Here is a 7,478-nt window from a genome sequence, read left to right as displayed (position 1 = left end):
TGGGAAGTTCAATGAGGAAACAAGGGGTTCTGCTCCCCACCCAGCCCTGGACCTGGTAGTGACACCCGGTCTGTAAGGCACTTTGTCTATCACCGTGCTTGGGCAGCTCATGGGCGCACCTCAATATGTGCTCCCGTCCTCACTTCCTGCCTGCTGCAGCCGAGGGAGCCGCTGGGTCTCCCAGAGCAAACCCTCAGCCTCCCGCTGTTCTCCCCACTGAAATGGGTGTAAATTAGGAAGAAATGGATCCCTCTAGGTTTTCGGTCCGACCCCCATAAAAAGCTCATCCAACTGTTGTTTACGAGCCCCCAGCCTGGAGGAAGAGGCCATGATTTCTAATCACTGAACAACCAGCCCTTGATCAGACTTACTAAAGAGTCATTTCCAAGTTATGTAGTTGGGCCCCCGGGGACTGGGAATCAGAACGCTCGTTTGATATATTTTTTTTATTGGGTTAATGAGCAGATGGATGGAGCTGCCGGCTAAGAGATAATTCACGGGGAATAGACCCATTTACCCTGTGTGTGACAGAGCTGCGTTCCGAGATGGGACAACGCTCTGTCACCCAGCTGCTGGCAGGGTGGGCCATGGTCTCACGTGCCCCCTCCTCTTTCCTTTTGTTCACTTGTCTGCCTGCATCACCCATCCCTATGCTGCACAGGTGACAGACGTGGGCTTCGTCTATTCCTAGCCACGTGGCCTCGGTCAGGTCCCTTCCCCCTGCCTCGGGATCCTCATCTATAAAATAAGGATTGGGGTGCCTGGGTGGCTCAGTCGGCTGAGCGTCCGACTTCAGCTCAGGTCCGGATCTCGCAGTCCGTGAGTTCGAGCCCCACGCCGGGCTCTGTGCTGACGGCTCGGAGCCTGGAGCCTGTTTCAGATTCTGCGTCTCCCTCTCTCTCTGCCCCTTCCCCACTCATGCTCTGTCTCTCTCGAGAAAGTCTCTGAAAAATGAATAAATGTTAAAAAAAATTTTTTTAATAATAAATAAATCAATAAATCAAATAAGGATAATAATAACAGTAGCCACTTCCTGGGGCGGTTATAATGGTCATATTAGGTAACCCACGTAAAAGGATTTATTTAGCTGTAGTGGGGATTCGACATTTCTTGGCTGGACGTGATTACCGATCATCTCCTCCTCGCAGGCTCAGCGTGAGGGAAGTAGAGGCAGCAACTGACCCAGTTCCAGTCCCCACTTGCAAGAGTGTTGCCCCGGGTTCTGTGGAAGCCTGACTCCAGTTTACTTGCTTTGGGCCCCCGGGCAAAGCCTGTCTGACTCTGTTTCCCCACCTGTCAACTGTGTCTGGGAATCCCTCCTTGCCGGGTGACAAGGGACTCCATGAGTTCACGTCAAGCCCTTGGGGGTGCGGGGGTCATACTAGGTCCTGGTAAATGGCCAATGTGACTACCCGCCATCTTGCTTTGGGGTCCTCAAAAGCAGACCCTGACACAAGCACGTGAGTACAAGTAGTTTCTTTGGAAGAAGTTCCAGGAGGAGAGAAAATGGGATGGGGAAGGGAAAGCAGCCTAGAAAGGGTATGTGATCAATCCAACGGTGACCAGAGCGTAATCCCACCAGGGAAACTCTGGAAGCCAGCACAGAACACTCCTCAGAGTATACACCCAAGGGCCAAGGGAGCGTGAATATTTATACACCATCTCCCGTCACTCGCTGGTTGAGGGGAGCTCCTGGTGGACATTAGTCCCCTAGTTCTTCCAGTCTTGGCAGAGAAGGTTCTGGCAGCCGTAGGAACCTCTCAGGCAAAGAAATACAAGTGCCAGCAAGCAGAAATGGGGTCGGTGTCCACGGCTGTGGGAAGATGGGTTGGGGCACTGATATGGTCCTACAATGGGGTAGGAGCTCACCAGCTTTAAAATCCTGGACAGGCTAGAAAACGGTTTGCTACCATGCCTGGAAAAGTTGTGCGTTGTTCTCCTATGCACGTGTTTAAGACACTCAGCCTAGTTTGCAAGCAAGCCTGCATTCTGAACATTCTAGAACATTCCAGAACTTCCCAAGGGACGGCTCCAAGAAAAGACTCAGGGAAGCCCAGGCAAGTCCTTGATGAATGTGGGGCAACCGTTTTGCTATGAGACAGGGGAAGAACACTTACTTGTAAAAGAACAAGATATTTGTGATTCCCGAAGCAGGGAAAGGCTGTTCTTGCCCAGTGAGACTGAACACATTCGTTTTGTAACGGTGTCGTTGCACCTTGCTGGGATAGGTGCAGGGCAAACCACAGCTGGCCCATAGTGGGTTCCAACACCCTGAAATCTGACTGTGGACATATAACTGTTCAACTCAGACCTGTATAGATGAGCTGGCTTCGGGACAGGACATTCTGCTATTAATGATCAAAACTCTGAGCTGTCGAAGAACCATCCCGAGACCACAGTCTCATTGCACCATGGACCTCATCCGCACACCTAAGATGCACCCTGGAGACTCTCCTCTTGGCTACGAGCTCTTGCTTCTCCTCTGCTCTCCCCTGACTTCCCCACCACCCCTCCTTACAGCTACGCAGAGTTCCGTGCTTGTGAATGTACAACTTCCTCTTTCTTTTCTATTTTTAAGTTTATGTCTTTGTTGTGAGAGAGACAGAGACAGCACAAGGGAGGGAGGAGCACAGAGAGAGGGAGAACGAGATCCCAAGCAGGCTCCGTGCCACCGGCGGGGGAGCCTGACGTGGGGCTCGAACCCATGAACCGCGAGATCACGACCCGAGCTGAAATCAAGAATCGGCCGTGTAACCAACGGAGACACTCAGGTGCTCCACGACTTCCTCTTTCTGAAAGACGCATAGGATTTCCTGGCGGGGATCTACCACAACGTCTTTAACCAATCCCCTACTGACCGGTTCTTAGTTTGTTTCTAATACTTTGCTTTTATCAGTAAGGAGTCCGTCCACCTCCTCATTTTAACCAAATTCTGGCATTTTTGCCAAAAACGTACATGTGCTTTCTGAGGCCGGACCATGGGCAATTAGAAAGCCTTTCCCTGACAGGCCTCAGGGAGGAAGGCTGGCCTCCCCGCACCAGACCTGGTGAACAGCCTGCGTGTGGCAGCCCGTCCCGCTCTTAACATAACCTGCGTTCCTAGCCCAGCCGCCTGCGGTCCTAAGTGTCTCCATCTAAGACCTTCATCGCAGGGCTTCTCTAGATGTCCTTCTTCTTCCTTTGCACCCCTGCCACACAGGGAGAGAAGAGAGATGCCTGGCAGACAAGATTCCCACCCCCCACCCCCGGGGCCACTAAAGACTCAGTACTCAGGACTCAGGACTTTCTACCTCCAGCCCATCCCCCTGGCCCTCTCTCCCCTGGCCCAGGGTCCATAAAACTGCCAGAGGCTTCAGTGTGGGTCTTCCTCTCCAGTGAGACAGTCCCCACATCTACACTGACCCCTCTGCATTCCAACCCACGGTGGAAAGGGAACAGGGGGGTGGCGGTGCTTTCTCTGGTGTGAGCCTCTTGCTTGGACGATCAGAGTGAATGACTGAAGACTTCACCGTCACTTTCATGTGGGCTCGTTGTCGCTTTAATCCACTACCCAGGCACACGGCAGGCCAGCTCCCTCTCCAGCTCCGCCGAGCTCTTGACAATAAATAGGGCTTCAGTGAAGAGCTCGGGCCATCCATCACTTCTCTTCACATATCCACTCATGTATATGTGCAGGTACATCTGTGAAATCAATATCCAGAAATGGGATCCGATAATTGGAAGAGACTCTTCCATGATTCAGCAATTGAGTATTTGCTCGTGGTCTCTCCTCTCACACACTCTCTCCTTCTCCTGAGGTGGGGCCTGAGCGCCCACGGAATCATGGCAGTGGGGGGGGGGGGGGGTGGGGCATTGGTAGTAAATGATTCAACCTTGCTCAGAGAGAGGTCTGATATTCGCCCTCAGGCCAAGAGGTAACCTCTAAGCCCCTCGGAAGTCTTGCTTCATCCGAACGTCTTTGCCTACCTGGGGGCATTGGGCGTGTCTACCAGTGTGATCTATACTGGGGGCTTTGGGTCCCATGGCATCATTTGGAGCTCCCAAGGGGCTGGAGACTACAGTCACTGACATGGGGCGGGGTGGGGGGCGGTCAACCAGTGCCCACAGATGAAACCCTGGACAACAGGGCTCTGGACAACAATGCTTGGGTGAGCTTCCTGGTTGGCAACACTCTGTGCACATTGTTATACATTGACGGGGGGGAGGGGGGTGGGGGGCGGGGAGGGGGAGTAAGGCCTTCGCAAATCCGCAAGGAGAGGTCGACCGGAAGCACTGTGTTTGGAACTTTCCTGGGCTCTGCCCTCCGAACCTCTTGCCTTGGCTGATTGTAACTGGTATCTTTTGTTTTTAACAAACTGTCACCTTGAGATGCACAGCTTCCTGCGAGTTCTATGAGTCCTTCTAGCAAATCATGGAACTTATGGGTGGCCTTGGGGACCCTCAAACTTGCGATGGGGGTCAGAAGTGAGGGTGGTCTTGGGGACTGTAGCCTACCTCTAACTTCACAGGGGATCTTCTGTTCTCCGGCTCCTTTGGCCACGAGACACATTGCTGGCCTCAGACGCTTGATATCTGTTTTCTGTGGCTTGGCGGGGCCTGGGGGACCCCCACTCCTGCTGCCAGCTGACTCATCCTGAGCTCTGCTCTTGTGGCCACTGCAAAATCTGTATTCGTCAGACTTCCCAACTACAAACTCCAGAATCCACTCTGGTTAGTATAGGCAGGAAGGGGGTTTCAGCCTCCAGAGCTTTGAAGATCATCTGTTGCAATGACCCTTCTGTATATGTCTCGAGTCCAGACCTCTCCTGAGACTCTGCCTATCCCCTAACTGCACACTTGACATCCCCCTTGAGCTAACTGGATTTGGGGGGGGGGGGGGCCGGGAGGAGGGGCGGTGCACATGGCCCGTGTGACAAAGGGATCTGTAAAGGCATCCTGAGGATTTCCACTGGAGTCTGGTGCATAAATCCCACCCCCTGCCCCGGCACATCCGCCCGGGGCCTGCTTCTCCCAGCCCGCACGGGAACACTGGTAGTAAAACACAGCAGAACAGACAACTGTTTTATGGGCCAGAAGAAAATGATTTCCCACCCGAGGCCACTAAAGAATCTAGGGCTCCGTTCTCCACATCCCTTAGAGAAGGCTTTCCTCCCACCTCAAGTGATCTCGTGGGGCCCTAAGAGCAGACCTATCAGCAAAAATCCCAGGGACAGGCAGGCTGTGTTTCAAAGGGTGCTCTTGACATTACTATGTCATGTTGGGGTACAGGTGTAGGCCCATCACCTCAGCCCCCAGACCCAATCAAGCCCAGGTCTCCTCCAGCCCCACCCCTCCGCTGCTAGCTAGCTTTCTAGAACCTGTCGCGCCATCAAGAATGGTCTTCCAAGGGGCGCCTGGGTGGCTCAGTCAGTTAAGCGTCAGACTTCGGCTCAGGTCGTGATCTCATGGTTCGCGAGTTCAAGCCCCACACCTGGCTCTCTGCTGTCAGCACAGAGCCCGCTTCAGATCCTCTGTCTCCATCTCTCTCTGCCCCTCCTGCTCTCTCCCTCTCTCTTAAAAATAAAAAAAAAAAAATTAGGAAAAAAAAAAAAAGGAGCGGCTCTCCAAGAAATGCCCCTGCAGAGAATCATTTCAAGAGAAATATGAAAGGGGCTCCTGGGTGGCTCAATTGATTAAGCATCCAACTCTTGACCTTGGCTCAGGGTCCACGACCTGAGTTCAAGCCCTGCATCAGACTCTGCCCTGGTAGCACGGAGCCTGCTTGGATTCTCTCTCCTTCTCTCTGCCCCTCCCCGACTTGTGATTTGTGTGTGTTGAGGGATCCTTGCATCCCATGGATACATCCCATTTGGTCAGGGGGTCTGGTCATTTTAGGATGAGACTGAATTTTATTCGCTATTATTTTGTTGAGGATTTTTGCATCTATAGTCATCAGAGGTGTGGTCCTGCAGCTTTCTTTTCTTATGCTGTCTTCGTCTGGCTTTGGCATCAGGGTACCACTGGCCTCAGAAGCCGAGTTTAGAAGTGTTCCCTCCTCCTCAATATTTTGGAAGAATTTGATAAGGATTGGTATTAATTCTTCTTTAAATGTGTGGTAGAATTCTCAGTGAAGCTGTCTGATCCTGGGCTTTTCTCTGTTGGGAGATCTTTGATTACAGATCTAATCTCCTTACTAGTTATGGGTCTGCTCAGACTTCCTGTTTCTTCCTAATTCAATCTTGGTTGGTTGTATGTTTCTAGGAATGTATCCATTTCTTCTAGCTTACCCAATGTATTGGCATATAATTGTTTATGGTGGTCACTTATCCTTTTTATTTCTGTCATCAGTTGTAATGCCTCCTCTCTCATTTCTGATTCTATTTGAGTCTTCTTTTTTTCTTCGTCTAACTAAAGGTTTACCCATTTTTCTGATCACTGTTAAAAAACATCTCTTGGGGCGCCTGGGTGGCTCAGTCGGTTGGGCGGCCGACTTCAGCTCAGGTCATGATCTCACGGTCCGTGGGTTCGAGCCCCGCGTCGGGCTCTGGGCTGACGGCTCGGAGCCTGGAGCCTGCTTCCGATTCTGTGTCTCCCTCTCTCTCTGCCCCTCCCCCGTTCATGCTCTGTCTCTCTCTGTCTCAAAAATAAATAAACGTTAAAATTAAAAAAAAAAAAACCATCTCTTAAGTTTCATTGGTTGCCCCTGCTCAGTTAACCCCTCCTTTCCCCCCAGCAAGAAAATAGGCACTAGCTAGATCATAAACAAATGATATCTCCTTGTTCAGAATTCTGAAAGCTTGTCACCACATCCACAGTTCATTTGGCACCTGATCTTGTAGTATTGTGGATTACTATTTAAATATTTGGTTATGTAACTTCTCCCGAGTTTTACGTCTAACCTCCCTAAGTAAATTATAATTTCCTTGAAGGCAGGAAACAGATATTATGTGTCTTTGTGTCACCCATGGCTCATTGCGATACCGAGTTGGGCACTTAACATGTACCTGGTGATTTGATTTGAAGTCTCTTATCACTTAACCTAATACTCCAACCTTTTCCCCAGTTATGGGCTGCCTTAGGCCCTCACCACATAGCTCTTCCAATTTACAGTCAGTTGGGAATTATCTCCACAAGCCTCTGCTTGTGCTGCACATGCTCAGTTGCCCCTGCCTTTCACTTTCATGGCACTGCTGTTCAGACCACAGAGCTCCTCAAAGGATTTCCTCACCGTCTTCTCACTCTTTCAGATGATCCTAAGCTCTCTGTTGGGGTTCCGGAGAGTACTTGGGCGGTGGGGGGAATGAGCCATGAAATGTTAAGTTAAGAAGATGGAAACCCGGGGCGTCAGAAAGCAAGACAGGACCCAGAGGACCTACATTTTGGAGATTGATCAAAGGCTGCAGGGATGGGAGACCTGGTAAGTAGATTGAAATGACCTTTGCCATAGTTAATGTTTTGGTGAATTTCCTTAACAACTTTCCATTTTAGGGGACCCTATT

Source organism: Panthera pardus, unplaced genomic scaffold (assembly GCF_024362965.1).
Source record: "Panthera pardus isolate Hobbes unplaced genomic scaffold, ASM2436296v1 HiC_scaffold_25, whole genome shotgun sequence".
NCBI classification, from domain to species: Eukaryota; Metazoa; Chordata; class Mammalia; order Carnivora; family Felidae; genus Panthera; species Panthera pardus.
The sequence above is the reverse complement of the archived record's forward strand: the minus strand, read 5'-3'. Positions refer to the sequence as shown.